Genomic DNA, 25,035 nt, shown 5'->3' with positions numbered 1-25,035 from the left:
CTTCACTACATTATCCTAGAGGCCATGTACCAGCTGTTCTGTTGTGCTATTATATAATCTGAAACAGAGGGAAATTACAAACAAAATTCCCAAATACCTATTCACATTCGATTCATTTCACAGGTGCCCGTGTGCTACCGATGCCAGCGGTTTGATTTCATGTCACCTGGTTACAATTTAAAGCCTACCAAGAAATGGCCTGGTTTGGAAAGTATAAAAACCAACGGACAATTACGCGCTGGATATGTTCCCCCAATTCTGTAACGACACGATTGGCTGAAGGCTTTTTAAGAACTAGATTTGCCACGAGAGTCTAAGTAATTGGAAATTTTTCTATTTTGGAAAATTCCCCCTCGCAGTCCCTTTAGCGCACGTAAAGTGTCCCCAGACTTTCTGCTTTTTAGATAACTCACTTGTGGTGTGATAGTTGTCCTGGGTATAAGCAGGATGATATCAATAACAAGGGCTACGTGGGTATCAGTATATGTAAGGCTAAGTAACTGATTTCCATTCTCATTCAACTCAGAAACACGTGGGACACACTTTATTTGAGAGGGAGAGAGAGCATGCACCTATGCAGGCATAGGAGGGAGAGAGAGAGAGAGAGAGAGAGAGAGAGAGAGAGAGAGAGAGAGAGAATCTTAAGCAGGCTCCACACACAGCTCGGAGCCTGACTCAAGACGACGCTGGGATCACGACCTGAGCCAAAACCAAGAGTCCGATGTTCAACCGGCTGAGCCACCCAGGAGCCCTACACGTCACATTTTAACCTCCTGTATTTCTACCTGATATCCACATATGGGGAAAGTTCTAAAGCATCAGTGCGTCCCTAATGCTTCCTGATATCCATATATCCCAACATACAAATATGTGTTAATAAAGAGAGAGATTTTATACGAAACCACCTCAAGAACATAACTGATTATTACGATGCTTGGTGGTGTAGTCACATCTCTTCACATCTATTTGGAGCCGGATACGATTCGAATTGTCTACTGAGTATTCCCAGTCACAGGTGAGGCACCCAAGGCCCACAGAAATTGGACCACTTCCACCGGCTCCCCCTCATCTGCTGTTCTTCCCCTCGCGCCACAATGTCTCTTTACGAGAGTATGTTTTCATTCGAGGCAGGTAAACGATAAGATATATTTCACGTTTGTTTGAATCACAGGTACCCCGTGAATTTTCCAGCCCCAGCTTTTCTTTCTCCCTACCTCATGTCCAGCGTCCCCCCCACATAAAAAGTCGACGTCCAGGTTAGAGCTCTCACATATGGAGCTTCCTTTCAGTGCTGAGAGAGTGCAAAACACTCTCCGTTTTGAGAATCCCCAGAGGTTTTTAAGGGTTATTCAAGCAGGCGGCAGGTGGGGCTTACGGGCCCGCAGCCTCTACTGCCCTCCCTGAGCTGCAGCGGGATTTTGCCGCCCCATCAGCCGAGAACCGGGGGAAACCAGGCTCAGGAGATGAGCCTCACAGAGTCGGGATCGGTCTGGAAAGCATGAGTGTGAAATGGAAGCCAGATTCACTTAGTTTCCTTTACAGAAGCATCAGTCCCACTCGGACACCGGCTGTCTTCCCTGCCAGAGAAGAAGAAGAAACTGCTTTGTCTCGTTCACTTCATCACCTAAAACCATTTCATGGGCTTGACAGCCGCTGCTTGCTAATTATGGGGCCAACTCCTCAGCATGAGGTTTGTGGCATCGACAGGTCCCGGAACAATCCAGCGATTGTTTGGGGGAAGCTTGGGCACTCGGGGTTGAGCACTTTCACGTCAATTATCCCCACGGGTTGTCACGACTTGGAGCTGCTCTAGTGAAATGAAGGGAAGAAAAGTAATGAGAAGCTCGGAGGCCTGCACACGGCTCACTGGCCCCGAAGAACATTCCGCCTGAATCTCTGTTTCCGGCCGTCGAAGATACGATGAGAGCGGTTCCACACACCCCTGCTCCAGAAAAACACCACATAGCTCCCATTCCCGAGCATTAGCATTCACAGAAAGGGGTCATTCCCTACAGAAATGCGATCCGTTTTCAGCTCTAGGCGTAGGTGTTTGGGGCCTTGTCATTTTCTCAGCGGTAACAGAAAGGTTGAAAAACGAATTCCCTTTCTTTCTTGGAATGCTTTGCGAAGGTAGAGAGGAAGGCAGAAGGGGAAGAGCCACAATACAGTTTCTTGGTGCGTGTGGAGCCTTGATGTTTAAAAGGCAAACTACATAGGATAATGGGGAGTCAGTGGTCTCCCCAAATCCACGTTCCACGTGTCCACACACGTCCAGGCTGCCCTTCCCCGCCCGCCTTGCAGTTAGGTGTCGTTGTCCGGGCCGCCGGACCATGGCTGGGCCCAGGCCTCTGCGGAGCGAGTGGGCCCACCTCCTCCATACCTGCTCCCCTTCTTACACCTTGAACTTGGATGTGCGCATAACCACCTTCAACCGTGCAGGTGACAAGTATTCCGGGGAGTCAGCGACGGCGGAGGACAGAGCAAAGACTTGCCAAGGAACCTGTGTCCTTAAACAGCAGTGGGTCAGAGCAGCCCGCCTCTGGAACTTTCACCTTGGACTGTCACATGAAAGACATAAACTTGTTAGTCTTTTAAGCCACTGCACTGTTGAGTCTCTGAATAACAACTTGGCCTTCTGTGCTAATACAGACAACGGTTCTCGGCCCACATCAGAAGGGGCTTCCCCAGGTGCTACTCTCTTCTTTACCGGCTCCCCATACATCACATAACATCTCGCAGAAAGCCCAACCTTTATCCAGACGGAATGGATAATGATTCCCCCAGCCTCGAAAATCTTTCCTCGGGAAGCGGCTCACTTTCAGCAGCAGGGATGTCTCCAGTAGTCCCTGGGGGAAAGTTTGGGCTCTCATCCAGGGCATAGCTACGGGCTCTCAGGCCCGGGTCCGAAGTGACCTTCCTTCCAAGCTAGGGAGGTCTGGTCCACGGTCCGGGGAGTCTGTTTCTCTCACCAAAAGGCCAGCAAGGAATTGTGAAATGCAGGAGCCAGAGGAAAGATGTGGAGACTATACTAGAATGCCTATAGCTTTTGGACTCACATACGAGAAGAAAATAATCACTTCTGCAAATTAGATCATGGGTCCATGGGAGGGCAATTACTCATGGAACAAGACGTGTCATACTGCCCAGAGACAGTCAGTGAATGTAACTATCATCCCCTGAGATGATTTTTATCTTGGATTAAAGACAGTGATAGAGCAGCACCTGGGTGGCTCAGTCGGTTAAGCTTCCGACTTTGGCTCAGGTCACCATCTCATGGTTTGTGGGTTCGAGCCCCGCATTGGGCTCTGTGCTGATGGCTCGGAGCCTGGAGCTTGCTTCAGATTCTGCCCTCTTTCTGCTCCTCCCCTACTCGCACTCTGTCTCTGTCTCTCTCTCTCTCTCTCTCTCTCAAAAATAATTAGTGTGAAAAAAAAATTTTTAAGCGATAGAGATCAAAGAACTTGATATGTTTGGGTTGTTAGTGGATTAATATATGCTAATTATGTAACTTATTAACTAATATATGAGTTTTCATAGAACTTTCTACAACGATAAAAATGTTCTATATCTACATTATTCAATATGGTAGCCACTAGCCACAAGTGGCTAATAAGCACTTGAAATGTGGCTAGTGCAAACGAGGACCTGAATTTTTAATTATATTTAATTTAAGGAACTTATCATTGGATAGGTATATGTGACTACTGGCTACTTTCTTGGAGATCACAACTTTGTTCAGCATAGTTTTCCTGAAAAGGGCCAAATAATAAATATTGGAGAACCACGTGGTCTCACAACTCCTCAGTCCAGTACTACAGGGTGAAGGCAGCCCCAGACAATATAGAAATTAATGGGCATGGCTGCGTATGGTGAGATTTGATTTGCAAAAATAGGGGGCTGTTTGAGCCTCGTCGATAAATTTCTAAATGCTTTCCACGATGTTTTTAGCTGCCGAGGCTGAGAAATAAATTCACACCAAAGTGTTAGTGACAATATATTTCAATATCTGCATGTTTCCCTCTTTTGGTAAGGACCCAGAGGAAAAGGTACCTAACCTGGGAGAGCTCATCTCAAATTTCAGCATCTCAGATGCTGTGGGACTTGGTAGGAGACACGTGGGGAAGAATGCCTTTCTTTCCTCGTGCCCCCACAAACCACATTCCAGAACTGGAAAGCCCCTTGCTCTCCTTGCCAGGGTCCTGCTCTCAGTCCCTGCGTTGTCATGACATTTGGAGGGTGTCTGTTCCCATCAGAACTTTACCCTTACACAGCCCAGAAGGGGATGGAAAACGCCCTGGCCAATTTGTCTTACAGAACCAAAACTCTCCTTCGTGTGTCACTTTTATTTGGTGCCAAAATTAGAAGATTAAAAAGGTAGATAAATCAAAGCCTTTTCCTACCTGGTAAAGGCAAATCAATAGACTCAATTTCCCAGAGTCTCAGAGAAGCCATGTTTCATTTTTAAATTTCACCTCAAAAGCCATAACTGGCGAATATAGGATACACTATATCCAGCACATGAGGCTCAGTGGGAAAGAGAAATGGAAAAAAAAAAGAGAGAGTTCTGGGGCCAGAGAGCCACAGAAAATAGACTCCATAATGAAGAATCTGGAGCCGTCTCAAAGGCAGTGCTTTGCACATTCTGACTTCTGATTTAATACTAATTAAAGACACATTTAAGTTTAGCCCACATTTGCACCCTGACACATTGCCGGGTGCTTTAGGGAAAGGCTGTCTTCCCCTGTCCAAAAGGGGTGGAGGTAATTGTGGCCTGGAGAATAAAAGCGAATCATTAGAAAAATATGCTGAGAATGTGGAATATCCTCACAGCCGTATCATGAATAGTTTCCTCTTGTGGTCAGGCTAGAGGAAAATGTATCTTGCGATGCAGTTATGATACCGTCAATACTGAATGGAAAATGCTCACATACACGGGTGCCCCAGGACAGATCAAGAAGCAAAGTTATTGCAGGCAACTCTTAGAGATGCTTTTCTTCTTTTCCCTAGGATGTTCTGTTGCCTTCTAAACTTAGCATGAACAGTAGGGTCTGATTCCTTGATTGTTTCCTACGTCCTTGCCCCCGCCCTTCCTCTGACCCCCATCTTAAATCAAGCCCCCTCCCAGAAGCACCTGCTCTTAAGAGTTTTCCAAATCTTTCATGAGGGCTAGGCCCCTAGCCTTCCAATACTGGTAAGAGAAAAAGCGCCCACTACCACCAACGTCCCAGTGGTTCTCGATGCACTCAAAACCACCAACTACTACAATCTATAGAAGCCCTCTACTTACGTTTAAGGCTGGCTGCGCGTTGTCACCCCACAGACGCTTTCGTTCCCTTTACCCCCGGCCTCCCCCTCAACAAAGCCCTAGCCACTGGCCAAGAGAACTGGGATCTCCTTCTAGGGTAAACTGTGCACCAAGTTCGGGCTCCATAACTCAGGTCACTGTAAGTGCGATGGAACAGCACTGCACTGGAGTGAGGCGAGCTGAGTTCTAGTCTATCATTAGGAAACTCATTTAACCAGTCTCTTATGGAAAGTAAATGATAAGCTGGAACACTGCCTGCTTGCAAATTCGATGACTGTCCGAAAAATGACCAAATCTAGGATGCTACCATGTTCTACGTAAATTGACAAAGTCCTGGGGAAGGGCTTAAAAACAAATAAATTGTCCTACTTGAAAGACGAGAAATGGACAAATTAGCTAGTTTGGGGAGAGTTGTTAGTATTAGTGATAATTAAAGAGGTGATGATACCTAAGAAAATCAAAGGTCCTGATAAGGAGTTTTAGATAAATTAAAGAGTAGGATACAGAGCTCTGTCGTTAGCTCAGATCTACAGTAGAAAGGAGTCCTGCATATTCTTTACAAGGACATAAAAAAAAAAAAATTGCGTTTGGGAACTGTTTTCATAAGTGGTTCGGCCAGTGTGAAAAATTGTTCACTGGATGAGAAAAATTTTAGCAAAAGTTGAAATTTTCTGGTGTGAAACTACGGAGCAAAAATGTGTGATTCTCCATGGAAACGTGGTTTCGAAAGAAGCCAAGGATCTGCTCGCACATTTCAGTGACATCACGGGGAGCAAAGCCACCGATGCTGCTACTAAACCATCCACGGACTGGATGGAGAAGGTCAGAAGCCAGTACTCCCCGCCGGAGGTAGAGCCTACACAAGGTGCATTTGCGCGAGGGGTGTGCTCCTGAGCTACAGTGGTTCATCCAAGAGAAGAAAGGTCCCTGGCCGGTGTTCAGGGGAGACCAAAGCTGGCATGGTAGAGGAAATCCCTTGCCAGGTCATTTTCTCCTCCAGGCAGAAGAAACCAGCGAGCTTTTGGCCATGGGCAAAGGACTCGCTTCACTGTGGCCACGTGGTTAAGTCTTATGTTGGGTTGGATGTTCCTGTGCTACCCTATGAACTCCAGAACAGTTAGGTGCAAGAATGCGAATGAGTGAAACATTGTCTAAGGTTCTAATTGAACTTCTTCTGTTGGAAAGACAAGAAAAGGCAAAGGAAGTCAGGGCTTTCGGGATCACACTACGGAATGTTAGTATATTACCCTCTTAAAGGGAATGAGGAGTCTGCACAGGGGCCCCACACAAGGTTGTTTATTGAAGCCCTTTGGTTTTATATATTAAAAACAAACAGAAAAAGGCTAATCACCATCTGTCAATAGAAAAGTGATTGAATATTCCACAGTATACCCATGACAAAGGATACTATGCAACCATTTAAAAAATAATAATAAAGGGGCACCTGGGTGGCTCGGTCGGTGAGGTGTCCAACTTTGGCTCAGGTCATGATCTCACAGTTTGTGGCTTCAAGCCCCGCGTCGGACTCTGTGTGCTGCTGACAGCTCGGAGCCTGGAACCTGCTTCCGATTCTGTGTCTCCCTCTCTCTCTGCCCGCCCACCTCACACTCTGTCTCACAAAAAAAAAATAATAAATATTTAAAAATTTTTAAATAATAGTGCTAATAAAGCCCAACCCTTGCATTGAACTAGAAAAATCTCTAAAATGTGTTTTTACATTAAAAAACAAGTTACCGATGAAAAGATACAGTGTGAGATGGCTTGTATTTTTTTTTAATCCCACGATAAAAATGAAGATTTGGAAAACTTTTTTTATTTTTTTTAATGTTTTTTAATCTTTCTTTATTTTTGAGAGCGAGACAGAGCGTGAGCAGGGGAGGAGCAGAGGGAGAGGGAGATATAGAATCGGAAGCAGGCTCCAGGCTCTGAGCTGTCAGCACAGAGCCCGACGCGGGGCTCGAACTCATGAAAGATTTGGAAAATCTTAAGAGCAGGTGCTTCTGGGAGGGAGCTTGATTTAAGATGGGGGTCAGGGGGAATTTCAATTGCAGTATGAAAATGTTTTTAGCTGAATATATTGTGTGTTACCTATGACAAAATGGTTGAGATCAGGGATTTGAGGCAAGATTCGCTTTTTCAAAATTTCAGCTTCAATATTTAGTATCTGAGGCAAATTATTGAACCTCCCTGAGCCTGTTTCCTCATCTACAAAATGGGGGAAATGATAGTTCCTAATCACAGAGTGGGTTATAAGAAATAAATGACCATGTATCCAACCCCGAAAATTTTTCTTAGAAGACCAAAGGATTTACATCCATGGATGTGGGGTGCCTGGGTGGCTCCGTCAGTTAAGTATCTGACTCTTGATTTCAGCTCAGGTCATGCGCTCACAGTTCATGGGTTCGAGCCTGCATTGGGTTCTGTGCTGACAACGCGGAGCCTGCTTGGGATATTCTCTCTCTCTCTCCCTCTCTCTCTCTCTGCCCCTACGCCACTCACCTTCTATTTCAAAATAAATAAATAAGCATATAAAATTGGGGGAAAAAACATCATTAGGTGCTCAGGACAGACAGGTCATGACCCAAAGGGCATGGACTCTCAAAGTCCTGAGCCTGCTCCATCGTGAGGAGAAAAATGCTCAGGTCATGAGGGCAAGGAGGGATGGGAGGTGAGGGAATGGATGAGTCAGAATTATATAAAAAGAGGCCTCACTTCTTATTTTAAGAACCTGCAGTTAAGCATGCTTAATTAGACTGGCATAATTTAACCCTTAATATCTCCAACTAGTCCAAAAGCTACTGGGCATCAAAATAATTTATTTTGGGACACCTGGGTGGCTCAGTCAGTTAAACATCCAACTTTGGCTCAGTTCATGATCTCGCGGTTCATGGGTTCGAGCCCCGTGTTGGGCTCTGTGCTGACAGCTGGGAGCCTGGAGTCTGCTTCGGATTCTGCGTCTCCTTCTCTCTCTGTTCCTTCCCTGCTCGTGCTCTGTCTCTCTCTCTTTCAAAAATAAATAACGATTAAAAATTATTAAAAACTAATAATAATTTATTTTAATATCTGGTACATACCCACAACGAACCACAATCTTTTCAAGTTATCAGGTATAGCTGTTAGAGACCAAAGAATTCAGAATCAGTCCTTGACACAAGCTGAGTGATTTCAAGGAAATTTGGAGATGTCATATACAGTGAGATTATTTATCAAGCAAACTTCTGGCTATTGTCTTAAAAAGAAAGAAAAATAAAAAGGTTCATATCGAGAGCACTCTTCTTAGACGTTCCTAAACTTTAGAGTTTTTTTGTTTTTTTTTTTTCAAATCTCCAGGTATCTTCGAGACTACCAGGGGCCGAGGGCCTACTTAAGTCAAGTGTTAAGGGCCAGGAGAGGCTTAAACTAACTACTTATTAACTAAATTGTTAACAGGGGATAAGATCCCGCTTAAAGAGGTGGTACTTTTACTATTTGAGTGCAAAGAAGGAAATGCTGTAATATCTTCGTCATATTTGCTGTCTGTGAAAACGGTAAGCGAGTATGTGTTTACTGATAGAACGAAGTTTTCTGAACGATGGCCGAGCGTCACTTCTTAAATATTTACCTCGTTCAGCCCCAGGGAGAATTTCCAATAACAAAAGATTTGCTGTTTGTTTTGTATTGAGTGTGTGCTATAATGAGTTTCCAAAGAGTAAGGGTCTTGAGGCCCATTTGACTAAACTTTTTCAGAAGAGTTCAATGTACACAAACCGTTCGTTAACGAGAGCAGAAATATCCCTGGAGGTAAAGTTTGGATTCCTGAAATGTGATTTGTATTATATTCGGAGCCAAAGCACAGTAGGAATACCTATCAGATTATAATAGAGAGATAAGATTTGAAATTCAATTATGGCGAGCACATGAATGTCAACAGCTCATGGGGACACTCTTCAGGAATGGATCAAGTGAATAAAATGGCAGCGGCTTGGAATCGTGTTATTATCAGAACAGGAGATCTGAGGAATGTTTCGCTCCGACCGAAAGTTTCTACGGAAGATTAATTACTGTGAATATAAGTAATTCCAGAGATAACGTGTAAAGAAAACATGACCCTAGGATGGAGAACAGTTGGTAGTCCCCATCCGTACTTGGCGTTTGTCAAGCACCCCTCTGGATAAGTGTAGCGGGCACTGAAGGGACGTGGCCAGGAAATCGTCTCAAAGCGTCTGTGCTTCGTGATGGAAAACAAGACAGACAGACATAATAGGTATATCATGACACATACATAAAAGATATCCACTGGAAATACGGAGAGCCCTCCACTGACTTGACCATAGTGAGGGCTGCCAAAATTGTAACAACTCTCGAGAGACTTAGAAGATTGCCGGAAACATAGAACAGACACATGAGAGAACTATTCTTATAATAATCAAATAACAATACATCAGAATCTCAGCATCTTGGAGGCAGAGGAGAAATTAGAAATGATAGGTTAACCCTTTAATACGTGAGTAAGTGAAGATACGAAAAACAGGAGGAAAAAAACCCGGTATGTAATGACCGGCTACTAGAACGCAGAGGACGTATGGTGCGTGACCTTATATACCTGATGCCACGTGGTTCTCCTCACTGCTCTGTGAGGCACACACGTTATCCTCCATTTGCAATGAAGGGACAGAGGAACAGAGCTGAAGTGCGGTCACATAACCAAGAAGATGTGGCATCAGGGGGCACACCCAGGTCCCTTCGCCCGCCCCTGGTCTTCCCCCCAAACCATGCGGGGGTGGGTTAAGTACCAGGCCCACATACCCAGGAACAACATGGCATGCTTGTGCCCAGAGGAGAGGTGAATCTGGGAAGTCTTCCCAAGAGAGCTGGAATCCGAACTAGGATGTAAGAAAAAACATGAACCACAAATCGTAGGAAGAATAAAGCTAGTAGTGGCAGCGATAGCCTCTACCCTCAGTGCTTATCTGTCCCACCCAGGCAGAGGCAAAGTCCTCAAGGATTTTGAACACCACCCCCCCTCCATTGTGGGTCTCATTCCCCATGGCATTTTCAGCAGAGGAGAAGGCCTGGATCACAGCACACTCAAGAAATACACGTTGAAGCAACAAATGCAGAGAGACCTGGCTATGACTGAGAGGGTCTGATGTGACTTCTCTGAGGACGAGTAGAAACGATTTTTTCTAAATGAATAGCTAACAGGGAGCCTAGGTGGCTCAGTTGGTTGGGCATCCAACTTTGGCTCAGGTCATGATCTCACGGTGCGTGATTTCAAGCCCTGAATCCCCCCCCTCTCTGCCCCTCCCCACTCACGCTCTCTCCCTCCCCCCCTCAAAAATAAATAAACACTGGGGCACCTGGGTGGCTCAGTCTGTTGGGCATCCAACTTTGGCTCAGGTCATGATCTCACAGTCTGTGAGTTCGAGCCCCACATCGGGCTCTGTGCTGACGGCTCAGAGCCTGGAGCCTGCTTCGGATTCTGTGTCTCCCTCTCTCTCTGCCCCTCCCCTGCTCCTGCTCTGTCTCTCTCTCTCTCTGTCTCAAAAATAAAGAAAAACATTTAAAAAAATTAAAAAATAAATAAACATTAAAAACAAACAAAGAAACAAACAGCTAGGAAACTGGAAATACCGAAATTTGACAGATTTATCCAATTCACATGTCCCTTCTCCTGCTGTCCTCTTGTCCCACACGGCTAGCCAGCCTCCAACCTTGGCTGGAAGAGTGTCTTCTGTTTTACTGAGTCTCTGTTGAGGAAAGGTCGCACCATCAGCCCAAAGGTTAAGGATGGTTCTTCCCTCCTACATCCCAAAAAGACTGAAGGAGAACCCAGGACCTTGAGTCCACACCAGAAAAAAAAAATCGCTGACCCACTCAGCACCAACACACTTATCGGTTTTGAACCTCTGGCTGGCCAACATTCCCAGGGGAGCAGGGCAGACAGAAAGGTCCCAGTCAATGGCTTATAATCAATTTGAGTTTTGGCGAACGCTGGATGGAGTCACATTAATAACTGCAGGACAGAAGGGTAGTTAAGGAAAAACTTAAAACTGAGGAGACAATCTATTCTGTGCAGGGCACTCCAGGTCACTAGAAAAACCTCATTCCCTAGACATAAAAGAGAAAAACATAAAAGAAGCACCCCTCCCACACTCCTAAAAAGTGTCTGGCCTTTGTGTTGGAGTCCGGCCCCCATCCTGGTTCTTTTTTCTCACAGATTAGGGGAGAATCATCTTCAAGAGCAGTTAGGGCTCGTGAGACTCTGAGAATACATCATCTCATCGCTGGTGGGATCAGACTCAAATGAGCCCGCTTCAAGAGAAGAGATTTCCTTAAAACTCCAGAGATAAAATACAATCTTTATCTCCATCCAACCTTTACACCATCTTCCCAGACATTTTTCAGCCTTCTCCAAGCTTTCGCCCTCAGAAAGCTCTTTCCCCCCTTCATTTCATACTGTACTCAAAATATCATCACCTGTCACAAATAAAGACAGCTCTGTCCTGAATCTGGGGGCAGTGCTGGGGGTAGTGATAGATGACTTTACTGTCACTGTGTTGACAATATGAGCACTTCCTTCCAGTTTGGCACATCAAAGTCTCAAGAACGGGTCAAAAGTAAACAAAAGTGAACTTAAATGGGCCAAATACTCCGATGAGTGAAAGTGGTCTCATGTCTGGGAACCAGGAGACCTGCCGCTTAGAAGTTGGACAGATCACACCCCTCTTGGAGCCTCAGTTTACCTCTCTGTAACATGGGAGTGATATCTCCCAGGATTGACCCGAACATTAAATGACAGAGCATCTAGCCCAGTGTCTGCTCCCTGCAGGCCTCCAGGCTGTTTGCCAACTCACCCCAGCACCCACTCAAATATTAGCGGGCGCCACCAAGGCCATCCCCTGGGAGCAGAGACACTGGATGGTTAACAAGCTTAAAGAGTTTAAGGAGTGGGGTGCCTGGGTGGCTCAGTAGGTTACGTGTCCAACTCCTGATATCAGCTCAGGTCACGATCTCGTGGTTGGTGAGATCGAGCCCTGCATCAGGCTCTGCGCTGACAGTGTGGAGCCTGCTTGGGATTCTCTCTCCCCCTCACTCTCTCTCTGCCCCTCCTCCCACTCTTTCCCCCACTCTATCTCACCCTCTCTCTTTCTCTCTCAAATAAATAAACTTTAAAGAAAGTTACACTTTTATCTCTTACCACCTTGGATCTTTTCATTTTTTAAATTTTTCTATTAATCTCTGCAGCCAGTCAGACAGGAGTTTTCATAAAGAGTCAATTTTCTCGAACCTTAAGGTTAGAGAGAATTTAAGTTCTCAGCTTGAAAGATATTTACTTAAATATCATCGAAAGAGGGAAAGGTCAGAATCAGAAAATTGAGAAGCACAAAGAAAAAGGAAGGTTTATCAAGTTTACTGGTAGCAAGATGCAGAAGAGATGCAAGTATATGCAAATGAAAGGCCAACCACTGTCTTGAACGGCTAAAAAACAGACATACTATAAAATGAAATATAATGACCAGAAAGGTAAGGCTTTTTATTCTAAAGCAAAAAGGAAAGAAGGAAAGAAAAAAGGGAGGGAAGGAAGAAAATATTTTTACAAACACAGTAAGAGGGCACCGTCAGGCACGGCAGTCATTTGGGAAGTATGTGTGCCACATAAAAGTTCCAAAGCTAGTGGGGCGCCTGGGTGGCTCAGTCGGTTAAACATCCGACTTCAGCTCAGGTCATGATCTCACAGTTCATGGGTTTGAGTCGGAGCCTGGAGCCTGCTTTGGATTCTCGGTCTCCCTCTCTTTCTGCCCCTCTCCCCTGCTTGCTCTCTCTCTCTCTCTCTCTCTCTCAAAAATAAATAATTAAAACACTTTTTTAAAAAGTTCCAAAGCGAGAGACAAGCAGGGGTCCAAACCCAGCCCTGCTTCCTTGCCAAGCTGTGGTCATTGCCTACATCAGTCGACAGGGATGCCTTTTTCCCAATAGTCCACCCCGAGAGGGGCACCTGGGTGGCTCAGTCGGTTGAGCGTCCAACTTCAGCTCAGGTCATGATCTCACGGTTCGTGGATTCAAGCCCCACGTTGGGCTCTGTGCTGACAGTTCAGAGCCTGGAGCCTGCTTCGGGTTCTGTGTCTCACTCTCTCTCTGCCCCTCCCCTACTTGCGCTCTGTCTCTCTTTCAAAAACAAATAAAACACTTAAAAAATTAAAAATAAAATACCAATCACAAAAGTGATCACACATTTTATGAACCACCAAAGCCACGAAGACGTTCCCTTCAGTTTCTTTAGTCTTACAAGCAAAGTAAATTATCAAGTGAACATTTTCTAGGGCAGAAGCCAACGAATATGGAAAAGATTCATAGAGCACTGCCAGTCATCATGTATTTAAATTTTGGATTTTGCCTTTTCTCTTTGTTTTCTGAAATTAAAAAGGTTTAGTTGTGTCATTTTCAACAATTCGGGGAAAAAAAATAGAGAAAAAAATTACCAATGGACTCGACCACTGGTTCTAAGAAATGTTACCTCTAACTGAATCTTTGTTCCAGTTCGTTTTCTGTTGTAATGAGGTAAATTATAAGATCACCTGCACCACTAGGACTAAATACCCGTTGGACAAAAAAAAAAAAAAAAATTTTTAATATTTTGATAGATTTAGTTTGCTAACATTTTATTTCAGATCATTACATTCATGTTCGTATGTGGCCAATGATTTCACTTTGTTTTATCTCCCTTGCTCAGTGTTGTTATCAAGATCATACATATAAAGTGCTGTGGGGAGTTGTTCTGGTTCCATTCTTCAGAAACATTTATACAAAGTAGTGCTTATCTGTTCTTTGAAGATTTTGTAATCTTGGCTGTGTCTGGCTTGTTTTCTAAAGAGGGGACGGGGCCAGGGGAAAGCCACAGATGATTAACTTGATTCACTTCTTTTGTGGTATATTCAGTCTTTTTGGTTTCGTTACATTTTTGTAATTGACATTTCCCTAGGAAATTGTCCAATTTCCCCGGAAGTTTCCCAACATATTGTCAGGAACTCATCCACAATATTTATTCTCAGATAGGTTCTTAAATCTCCATCTGTAGCTACGTCATGTCTCTTTCATGCCTCCTCCTGTCTTGGGTCATTTTCACCAGAAGTGTTTATCACTCTTTTCAAGGAACTAGTTTTTAGTTTAGTTGATTTTCTGTGTTATTACTTTGTTTTCTAGCTCATTAATTGCTAACCTTATCTTTATGATTTCCTTCCTTCTGCATTCTTTCTGCTTGCTTTTTAATTTTTTTTTTTTTTTTTACCGTATTCTGTAGAGCACTTAGCTCATGAGTTTTAGTCTTTCTCATTTTCTAATGGATGCAACAAAGGTTATAAATATTCATTTAAAGTCCCAGTTAGGCTGCACTCCACAGGGGTTTTTTCCTGTTCAATTTTTTTTTAATTTGTTAACTTTTACTTAATTTTTGATTTTTATTAGAGAGAACTCCAAACATCTCCAGAAGCAAACATTGCTTCACGTTGAATCATTTTGAAAAGTTCCTAGCTCAACATGCAAACGGCCTTTGGGTAATAGTGTTCCCTGGTTATTTTTATGCTAGAAATTCATGCGCGTGTCTTATTTCTTCTTGAAAACAAAAACCACACGCTAAATAACCTTGGGTCGCACACAGTAAGTGCTCAACCAAATCCGGATGAATGAAGCTTTCATTCCATACGACCCTAGGAAAAGCAGTTTATTTTACCAAAACACAACCTTAGCAACATGGCCTGGTAAAAAGAATTTTTAAATTACAAGTTTTATCACTCTACTTCAGCACTTTTATCGCAGTGCCCGCATCTGGCCTTCCACAAAAGTTCAGGGTAGTTGAACAAACACCACTTTAGGAGCTCTAGAGTAGCTGCCCAAGGATGGCCCGTCCTCGACGCCCGTCCAGCGTCAGTTCCAAAGGGTCGTGTGTGTCCTCCCCGCGCCTCTTGTCTACACAGTCCAGGCCGCATCAGCCGCACTGCTGAGCCCAAGAAAAGCACCACTGAGCCTTCCCAGGAAAAAGAACTTGTCGCCACACGAAAGAAAAGATTCCAGAGCCTTGAGACTCCACCACCGGCTCAACTGTTTCTAAGAATAGCGCGAACTGTGGAAAAAAAAAAAAAAAATACTGGCACCAGACCCTGGTCTTTAATTGTCTCCAGGCTTGAAAATAGAAACAAGCTGAAACGGAAGTGCCCCTGGAAACGCTCCTCAGGCCTCCCTCCGTGCCGGGGGCCGGGATGCAGAATGTTGCGCTGGCTCCTGGTGACGCTGGCTCCAGGGGCAAACCCTGCGCGGTGACGTCACCGCGGCGCATGCGCTGCCAGGACGCGATGGGCAGTCCCGGGGCTGGAGGCCTGGAGCTCCGCGGGGGCTGCCAGGGCCCTGGGGTCGCCTTCCGGCTCCTCAGAGGTTCTCCCTGGGCCTCTGCGGGGGGAGGGCCCAGGGCCCGGAAGGGTTTCCCCTCCCACGAGGGAAACTTGTTTGCCAAATGCCTTTCTTTCCATCTATTTTCATAATGTTAAATTTAGCCTATTGGTTCCTCAATCAGATTTTGCAAATAGTGCCCTCTCTTCGAAACACAAGGTCAGCCTTGCGACCAGGGAGGCCTCTCAGCCTAGTGGTGGGTGTCCGGCTGGACGCCCCCTCATTCACAGGCTGGCCGGCTAGCCCCCCACAGGTGACCAGGAGGAAGGACGCCACTCTTTATGGTTCCGGCAGGCACGCAATTGTGGGGATTTTTATAATGAAGAGGCAACGCTAATCTGAATAGGTTTCTTGCCAGAAACAAATTCTCAGACGTCGGGGGTTGCTTCTGAATAAAAAGTGCTGCATGCAAAAAGTTCAAAGAAGCTGAGTCTCCACACGTCCAAACATCGCTTAACGATCATTCAGGGGCGCCTGGGTGGCTCAGTTGGCTGAGAGTCAGATTCCTAATTTCCGCCCAGGTCATGATCTCACAGGTTTGCGGGTTCGAGCCCTGCATGGGGTTCTGTGCTGACAGCGCAGAGCCTGCTTGGGAGCCTGTCTCCCTCTTTCTCTGCCCCTCCCCCGCTTGCTCTCTAGCTCTCTCTCTCTCAAAACAAATAAAAATAAGTTTTCTTCAAAATCAATCATTTAGTGAAAAGAGGGTTTTCCCCCTGCAAAATCTCTAGCATTTCCAAAATTACTCTTAGTTGGAAACAAAATAAACAAACAAGCTTCTTTCGCCCCAATTCCCAGACAAGCACACTGTATTAAAAAAAAAAAAAGGTGTTGGCCGTGAGTTTCCAGAAACCCAGTGCCCATTCCTGGTGGGATTATTTCAGCTCTACTCCCTCCAAAGTGGTTGTTTACACAGTAAGAAGAAAAAGAAAAAGAAAATCGAAATATTTTCTTCCACGTGCATAATATTCTGTAATGTCTTGAAGTCAATGGCCTGCTTCACAAGGAGAGGGAGGTGTGGTATGCAAGCCAAATAATGAAACTTAATGACAATATGGTTGTCAACTGCCAAACTACAACAGCATGTCCCTTCCAACCTAAACTCTAGTTTTAGAAACACAGAGAACCAAAACAAACAAACAAACAAAAAACCTAGCACCAGAGAGAGGCAGATACAAATGGGCACAGCCCACCCAGAAGGACCATTGAAACTGTGGGTCTCCCGGGGACTCTGTCTTTGGGCACAACCATCGGCACATGCAGAAATTCATCATTCCTACCCAACCTCCAACACAATTCTCACTGTAAGACTTATCTGCCCAAACCAGGTTACTAATGCCCGAGCAGAGGCTTGTCCTTGCCACAGATCAAACGTCACTTATACTTGCCACGTGCTAGGCTGTTCCGAACTCGGAGATCTTAAGAGCATTTAACTGCACATAGGGGCGGTTCCATAAACATTTGTTAAATTGAATGGAATCACTGTTCTCGGCTAATCTGCCTTGCTTGCCTGTTTCTTAATACCAAATTGAACCCTGGTAACCACCAACCATCTCTTGGACCTTCTATTGTCCACATTTGCCATCAAGGTTTATATCCTAAGACACCAGCTCAATTTGCCTTCTAGACCCTGAACTTGCCTAGGATTTCCACTCGGACACCTCAGAATGACCTCTGTTGGGACTCAAGACTCACCTGTCTCCACCATCTGGCATCTCTTGGTCTAGCCACAGCTACAAATGTCCAGCTATGACATTTAGAAGTGAGATCAAGGAGGGCAAGGATGACAAAGCAAGAGAAGGAACTAACACTCGTTTCTCCCCTTGTTCTGTGCCTGGCTCTGTGCCCAGCCGTTGCATATGTTACCGCTTTTAATTCTGTTCTCAAGAACACCAGGGAAGAAGGAGATGATACATCCACTGTCTGAGACTTTGGGTCAGGAAATAACTCATACACCAAGATCCCAAGTGTTTTTCCAAATGGAAACACTGAGCCCTTCCCTTCAATTACTGAGTTTTAATTGCAGGGCTGAGAACCGATGACCATCCATAATGAAATTTTTACCCATCCACAACACAATGAGAAAAATAAAGGCAATGAAGTATGTTTCCCATAGGCTGAAATATTCTGTTTAAAGGACTATCCTTTGCTCTGAGATCATAGAGGAACCATTTCTTTCGATGGAGTAAAGTCATTCCTTGTAGCAAATATTACATAGAGCCAAAAATAGCCTTCGAAATTCCTTAAGAAGGTACAAAATGAAGTTCAATTTACTATTTATTGGCAAGGCCAATCACAGCCTATTTTTCCTCAGCATAGAAAAGATTCTTAGCACTATGGTAGAGCATATCCGATGAAATACTTGGCTTTCCTTGAAACATCATGTTGTTTTTAAAAACAAACAAACCTCTTCATGGCCAGAACGACACTTTGCTGAGGAACTCGGGGCTACCCATGAAGGGGAACAGGAGATACACTGCTTTATTTTTCTTACATCAGTTCCCACCTTCCAGTATAATATACATTTTATCTGTTTATTTTTGTACACGACACGTAAGCTTTATGTGTTTTGTTTTATGTGCTTTGTTTATGGCTATTTACCAGCATATGGTAGATACTCAATACGTATTTGTCGAATGAATACCATTCACTCCAATTATCATATTCGTATAATCATGAATATGATTAGTGGAGTGCCTGGGTGGCTCAGTCAATTAAGTGTCCGACTCTTGGTTTCAGCTCAGGTCATGATCTCACCTTTCATGAGATTGATCCCGGAGTTGGGCTCCGCGCTGAGGGCACGATTCTCTCTCTCTCCCCTCTCTCTCTGCCCCTCTCCTGCTTGCATTCTCCATCTCTCTCTCTCAAAATAAATAAATCAGTAAACATTTAAGAAAGACAATATAATAAAAAATAAAAATCCTTAGCAAACTGGGAATATAAAGGGAACTCCTTCAATCCGACAAAGGAGTTCTGTAGCTGACATAACAGTAGTGAAATAGTGAATTCCTTTCCCCTACGATTAAGCGTGCAAGAATATCCACTCTCACCATTTTGGCTCAACATTGCCCCGGAGGTCCTAGCTAGTGAAATAAGGGAAAAAATTAAAAAGCATACACATTAGCAAAGACAAAGCTAAACTGTTTTTAGTCAAAGATGACGTGATTGTCCACGTCGAAAATCCAAAGGAATCTACAATAGGTTAGCACCGGTGAGTGAACTTAGCAAGGTGGTGGGGTATAAAGTCAACACCCCCAAAATCCATGTTACTTCTAAATGACAATAAAAACAATGGAAAAAATAAAAGTCTAAAATGCCATTTACATCCCCAAAAAGGTTAAACATAGAATTACCATACGATCCAGTAATCTAAACAAAAGAATTGAACACGGGGACTCAAACAGATACTCAACACCAAAGTCCACGGGGCATCATCCACAATCGACAAAAGACGGAAACAAGCTAAATTTCCATTGACAGATGAGTACATAAACAAGGTGTGAAATACACGTACAATGGAATGTTTTTCAGCCTTAGCAAGGGGTGCAATTCTCACCCCTGCTACAACACGGATGGACATTGAAGACATCAGGCTAAGTGAAATGAAACACACACAAAGGGATAAATACTGTATGATTCTACTTACCTGAGGCACCAGGAGTGGTCACATTCTTAGAGCCAGAAAGTAGAAATGTGGTTGCCAGAGGCTAAGGGAAAGGAATGGGCAGTTATTTCTTAATGGGTACAGACTTCCAGCTCAAAAAAAAAGGGGTGCAGGTAGGTGATGGTAGCGAATGCATTCAATGCCACCGAAGGGGACATTTTAAAATGGTTCCAGGGGCGCCTGGGTGGCGCAGTCGGTTAAGCGTCCGACTTCAGCCAGGTCACGATCTCGCAGTCGGTGAGTTCGAGCCCCGCGTCAGGCTCTGGGCTGATGGCTTGGAGCCTGGAGCCTGTTTCCGATTCTGTGTCTCCCTCTCTCTCTGCCCCTCCCCCGTTCATGCTCTGTCTCTCTCTGTCCCAAAAATAAATAAACGTTGAAAAAAAATAAAATAAAATAAAATGGTTCCAATGATAAATTTTGTGTTATGTCTTTCTTATCACAATAAAAAAATATCGTTTACAATATCATCAAATACCTGGGAATAAAATTAATGACAGATGTGCAAGTCTTCTATACTGAATTTTATAAAACATGCAAACATTGCTAAGGGAATTCTTTAAACGAGATTCTTTTTTTTTTTTTTTTACATTTTTTAACGTTTTTTATTTATTTTTGAGAGACACAGAGAAACAGAGCGTGAGTGGAGGAGAGGCAAAGAGAGAGGGAGACACAGAATCCGAAGCAGGCTCCAGGCTCTGAACTGTCAGCACAGAGCCTGATGCGGGGCTTGAACCCACGAACCGCAAGATCATGACCTGAGCCGAAGTCAGACGCTTAACCCGACTGAGGCACCAGGTGCTCTACTAAGGGAATTTTTTAAAGGCCTAAGTAAATGGAAAGAATTACCTCATTTGGGAATAGACACACTCAATATTATTAGGATGTCAAGTCTGCCTGAGTTGATCTGTGGGTCCAATGCAATTTCTGTGACAATTCCTGCAGGATTTTTTTTTTAATAAACAAATGGATTATAAAATTTATGTGACCTAAAAGCAATCTAAATATCCAAAACGATCTTGGCAAAGAAGGAAGAGGAGGACGAGGAAAAGGAAGAAGATGGGTGGGCAGCAGAGAAGGATTTTGTACTACCATTATTTCAAGACATACTATAAAATTATACTAATTAAAACTGTGTGGTATTGGCATAAGAACAGACAAATAGATCAACGGAACAGAATAAAAAGCCCCCAAATAGACCCATACGTATACGATCATTTGATTTTCAACAAAGGCACCAGTGAAATCAATAGGGGAAAGAAAACTCATTGATCTAGTGTGGGAGCAGCTGTGGATATCACCTGGATGTCCTGTTACTTCACACTGTGCGCGCGTGCACACACACACACACACACACACACGCAAGAATAATTCTCAGTGGAGATGGGTCTAATACCTAAATGTGAAGGCTAAACTATAAAACATTTGGAGGAACTCACAGAATGGCATCTTTGGGGGGCACCTGGGTGATAGTTACAGGAATCTATACATGTGTAACAGCTACGAACTGTATACATAGAAAAAAGTGAACACAACTTCATGTAAATTCAAAATTATTTACCTGGAGTGAAAGAAGCCAGACATACAAAAGAAAGCATTCCTTTTATCTAAAGTCAAAAAACAGACCAAACTAATCTATAGTCAAAGTAATCAAAATAGTAGTTAAATTGGGGTGATGACATTAAATGAAAACGGGAATTGTCTAAGGGGCCAGAAAAGCTTTCAATCTTGATCTGTTATGGGGGCCATGTGGCTGTGGACATACATATAATACCATTGAGCTTTAGGCCTGAGATGTGTTCACTTCACTGAGTTTAAATTTACCTCAGTAGGGGTGCCTGGGTGGCTCAGTCAGTTAAGCGTCTGACTTTGGCTCAGGTCACGATCTGGTGGTTCATGAGTTCAAGCCCCACATCAGGCTCTGTGCTGACAGTTCAGAGCCTGGAGCCTACTTCAGATTCTGTCTCCGTCTCTCTCTGCCCCTTCCCTACTCATGCTCTGTCTCTCTCTCAAATATAAATAAAACATTAAAAAAAGTTTTAAATAAATAAATAAATTTACCTCAGTAAAGTGTTATAAAAAATATTTATTATTGGTGGTCGCATGATTCTAAAGAGAATTCTCCCTTCGTTTTCCCACAACTGAATTTAAATCAATAAATACATTTAAATGCCTAAAATTCTGAGATTTAAGGTCCCTCCCTGACAGGCTATTAGGCACCTAAAGAAGATTCTTAATTCTGTCAGATGTTAAGTGCAGAAGCCAGATCTGTAAGCTCTACTCTTATTACTAAAAACAGCCTTGGGGGCCAGGGAACCTGGGCTTTCACTGACCTCTTTACAGACTTTTCCCTCACCTTAGCTGAAATAGTATTCACCAAAATCAAAGTGTAGGTAATCCAACAGGAATGTGTTTCCTTTTGGGGTTACAGGCCAAAGAAAAAATGCTAAGCCAAATGTTTACTGCTAAGCTAACAAACAAAAAACGAAAAGAAACAAAAAACTCAAATCTCCAGGAAAAGCTATATGAATGACTTGTTTAGTTCTACAAAACAAAACAAAACAAGAAAATGTGTTAACTCTTGATTAAGAAAGAAATCAAAACAATACTTCATTGTTAGTATGAAAACAATCTAGAAAATGGTACAGTAAGAAAGCATTAGCCATCAAGTTAGCTATTAAACAGCTTCCTTTCCCGGTCCCCACTCAGCTCCAGAGGAGAGGTCATTAACTTAAGGGGCTAAGTTCACATTAATTAAGCTTAACTGCCCTTGACCAGTTGGATACTTAATCTGTAAAACATGCAGCTGCTTTTGGGTATATAGATACATTGATCGATCGATAGAGAGAGAGAGAGAGAGAGAGAGAGAGAGAGATCTAAGCTATTATCTATTTATAGATACATATCTACATGCACATACATAATTATGGACAGTTCTTTCTTTAATGTTTCTGTTGCTTCAACCAGATTGCATTACCAGCATGCGTCATTAGTGGGCAAATACATAATGATGAAGCGTTTTCTTTCCCATGTGCAGTGTTTTTCATGTTGCAGAAAATTGAAATAAAACCAGAGCATCGGCCTTGTAAATGGAAGCGCTCCCCGTGAGCGGGGGCGGACTTTCCCACTGCGGAAGCTCAGTGTCTGGAATCCCTAACCCTACGCTGCCAAGCAAGCTCAAGTTGAGAGCCCCCCGCCGACCAAGAGAGAGCCTGACAAAGGAATAGCGACCGTTAATCGCTGTTCCGTGTCCACTCCGACCTCCCAGTTCGCATCATGATTCCTCCTCCGGCCACCTGCCGCCAAGCACTCAGACCAGATCACTCTGGCAACTGGTGAATGCCCTCTGCTCAGATAAGAGGACTGTTTTTCCCCTGCGCTCTCTCTACGGGGCTGCTTCACAAACAGCGGGCGGCTGGGAATGGGCCTGCTTGCAGCGCTGAGCTGGCCGGATCCGCTGGGCCCCCCTTGCCCCTACAGCCACAGGGCTCAGGAATAGGTCGCTAAGGCCTTGGCGTTGCTCACACTGAAGACGCGGCCCCGGGACGAGCTGGGGCACACATCGTGCTACCTATCTGAGTCACAGTGAGGACGGGGCTGCTTCCATTTAATAACTTACATTCCCACAGGCCTGCGACAATGTCCCAGAGATGGTGGGGCTTTTCTCCCTCGGGCCCAGTAACTATCTTCACTCCGGCTGTCTGGGCAGGCACGTCCACCTACAAGAGAACGACAGGTGTGCTTCGGGTTTGGGTTTGGGTTGTGAAGTTAAAGGGGAAGGAGAAAAGTCGTATCCGTGTATGTGACCTGAATGGGCAAGTGCGAAGTTGGGGGAAGACTGGAGGAGGCCATCAGCAGTGCCCCCTCCCCCGCCCACATGCCCCCCAGAGGGACCGGAGATTGGGAGATCCCACCAACCACGCCCCCACTCACTTTGCTGCGTGAATGAGTGCATCTGAAGGTGCGCGGGAGCTGGAGAGACCGCTGTGTTCTTGTGGCCTAACTGGCCTCAGAGGCTGTCACAGTCGCCACGGTGACGGACGGTCACAAAGTCCCAGGCAGGCTAACGGCAGAGTCCACATGCACCCATTTTACTTCCATCTTCTACAGAACACTGAGCCATAGAGAGGAGCTTTCCTAGCGGCTTCCTCCACCCATCTTGTCTTTCTCTTCCTGTAAGATGGCTTCCCCGTGGCACTACCCCATACGCCGAGGGTTCCGCTACAGCGTGAGCCCGTGCTCAACAAAGAAACATTGGGATTTGGACGTCTGTTCGCTGCCTGCACGTGTAGACTCAGATGAACAGATTTTCCTGGAGTCAATGATGTGGACACTGAATCTGGAAGCTAAAGGAAACACTCTGTTCCAGGGCTTGTCCAGTCCCGACAGTAGACAGGGGTCTCCTAGTTTACATGAGGAGAACAGATACATAGGTGCAGACTCCCCCAGGGACCAGGCTGGCTCCCTCCTCGCCGTCTGCCCAGCCTGAGCGGACAGGGCTTATTGGGAGATGTTCGGTGTTCGCTTGAACCATAACTTGTCCTCCCCAGGCCTTGGGACCTTTGAGCTGACCCCTCCCTAACACTTACAGTCACCTCCCAGGGGGAGCAGAAAACAGGCATTTGGGTGCAGGGTCTAGAGGCACACACACCACAGCCAAAAATAATTTACCCAGAATGGCCAGGGGCACATCTGTTCTCAATTAAAAATATATCTGCAAGTCAGAGATCTTGATTTCAAACAGACCCAATGGTACAAAAAAGAACTTTTAGCACATAAGATCTAGTACATAATAATACGGGATATAAGGTTTTGTTAGAACAAATAAGTGTTAACTACATATATTACATATTACACACATATTTTATATATAATATATATACTATGTGTGTGTATGTGTGTGTGTATGTGTATATATATATGCATATATATACATATATACATATATATGCATATATATATATGCATATATATACATATATATATATGCATATATATATACATATATATATATATGCATATATATATACATATATATATATATACTGGAAAACGTTTTTGTATCATACAAATACACTGAAGCAGGTAATAAGTACTTGCTGTCATTTTGTGTCGATCATAAAATTCTACACGTACCTGAAAATTAAAAAAAATTTCATAACATTACACTCTGTTAAAGACTAAACATAATTCAAACTTTATCCAATCTAACCACACCAAAAAAAAAACGAATTTGCATCGCACGTTTCTTTACGAGATCCTCAAAGCCGTCATTATAAAAATCATAGTTAATCAAAATTCCTGTTGATCTACGGAGCAGCATGGCAAAATGACATAGGAAGATCTGCTGTAATTTCATCCAAGAAAACCAGAGGAAAGAGCGATGGAATGAGAATTTGGAAAGATCCTGCAGTATTATCTATTCTTTCTACAGGTTTTCCTTTAAATTCTTTCAAATTCCCTTCAAGCTTGTACATCTGGACTTTTTCTAAACAGTAAGTCAGTCTCGTTTCATAGCATTTATGAGATATTCACAACATGAAAGAGGGGCGTATTTGATCCATTTTCTCCTGTCTGTGTTATGTAAATTTGTTTCCATGACAACACCAGCTGCTCAGTCATATCATCACCCCCAACAACGCCATGACCC

At 44.1% G+C, this 25,035-nt stretch overlaps 1 long non-coding RNA gene across 19 annotated transcripts in view; it reads right to left on the bottom strand.

Annotated features, from left to right (window-relative positions):
* LOC106977351 (uncharacterized) overlaps positions 1 to 24,016 on the bottom strand; it is a 119,696-nt gene extending 95,680 nt beyond the window's left edge. For 6 of the 19 annotated variants that reach the window (XR_008299973.1, XR_008299980.1, XR_008299972.1 and 3 more), the window contains exons 1-4: positions 23,319 to 24,016; positions 21,210 to 23,104; positions 20,235 to 20,324; positions 18,482 to 19,431 (exon numbers count right to left, since the gene is read on the bottom strand). This is a non-coding gene — a long non-coding RNA (uncharacterized LOC106977351). Of the gene's footprint in view, positions 1 to 620; positions 2,559 to 8,104; positions 8,309 to 10,601; positions 15,405 to 18,481; positions 19,432 to 20,234; positions 20,325 to 21,209; positions 23,105 to 23,318 lie in introns of those variants that run through there. The other 13 variants (XR_008299978.1, XR_008299975.1, XR_008299967.1 and 10 more) reach the window with 12 other exon arrangements.
* Between the last annotated feature and the right edge of the window lie 1,019 nt (positions 24,017 to 25,035).

The sequence above is a fragment of the Acinonyx jubatus genome, chromosome B4 (assembly GCF_027475565.1).
Source record: "Acinonyx jubatus isolate Ajub_Pintada_27869175 chromosome B4, VMU_Ajub_asm_v1.0, whole genome shotgun sequence".
Taxonomy (NCBI): Eukaryota; Metazoa; Chordata; class Mammalia; order Carnivora; family Felidae; genus Acinonyx; species Acinonyx jubatus.
Note: the sequence above shows the minus strand (reverse complement) of the source record. Positions and strands in the feature narration are given on the sequence as shown.